Here is a 1,134-nt window from a genome sequence, read left to right as displayed (position 1 = left end):
TATATATATATAAATATACATATATATTTGAATAAAAAACTCTGTAGATGATAAATATGTTAGTATTCAGGGGTGGGCAAAAGTAGGTTTACAGTTGTTTATATGGAAAATAATATAATAATCCTATATAATAAAAGCCCAGTGACTGAAACAGCAGAATGACCAGAACGACCAGAGACCAGAACACTGTGGTCCCACACCCAGGCCGGCCCCACCCCCCAGCAGGGACCCCCACCTCGATCTGGGGCCCCCATCAGGCAGGCCAGCTGGCCCCCACCCATGCACCAGGCCTCTATCCTATATAATAAAAGGGTAATATGCAAATTGATCCTAAATATGGAATGACCAGAATGATCACTGGACCAGTCACTATGAGGCGCACTGACCACATCTTGGTCACTTTCCCAGGCCAGCAGACTCTGATCGCCTAATGGCAAATGGGGAACCAGGGGTGGGTGGCAGGGGATGTAGGCAGTGCCAGGCCAAGGCCCCCAGGGTGGGGCTGGCAAGTGGGTGGGAACAGCCAATCTCTCGGTCCCTTCCTCTGGCCATCAGGTACCGATTACCTGATGGCAAAAGGGGAACCAGGGGTGGGTGGTGGCAGGGGGTGGGGCCAGCTGTGGGCAGCTGGGGAAGATGGCCCTGATCGCAGGCCAGGCCTAGGGACCATACCTGCGCACGAATTTCATGCGCTGGGCCTCTAGTTAATAAATAATAATACAAGAATAAACTCTGTTGCACATACTCACAATTGTAAACCTATATTTGCCCACCCCTATGAATAAAAGACTGTATATCTTTTCTTTTGTTCATCTATTTAAAATATGTATGCCTCTTTAAAGCAAACATGGTAACATTATATTGATTACCATGTTTGTAGATGTAACATGTGAGAACAACAGCTCTTAAGATTGGCAGCTGCATAGCACATCCTCACAATTTGGTGGCTTAAAACAACATGCATCTATTAACTCACAGTTTTATGGGTTCTAAGTCTGAGCTGGAGCTTTTGTTCAGGCTTTCAAAGTTGAAATCAAGGTATCAGGTGTATTGTGTTCAGGGTCTGTTTTCAAGCTCATAGGATTGGGTCTTCCTTGCAGATACAGGACTGAGACGAGTGTTCTCCTACTGTCT

This window comes from Myotis brandtii, unplaced genomic scaffold (assembly GCF_000412655.1).
Source record: "Myotis brandtii unplaced genomic scaffold, ASM41265v1 scaffold89, whole genome shotgun sequence".
NCBI lineage: Eukaryota > Metazoa > Chordata > Mammalia > Chiroptera > Vespertilionidae > Myotis > Myotis brandtii.
Note: the sequence above shows the minus strand (reverse complement) of the source record.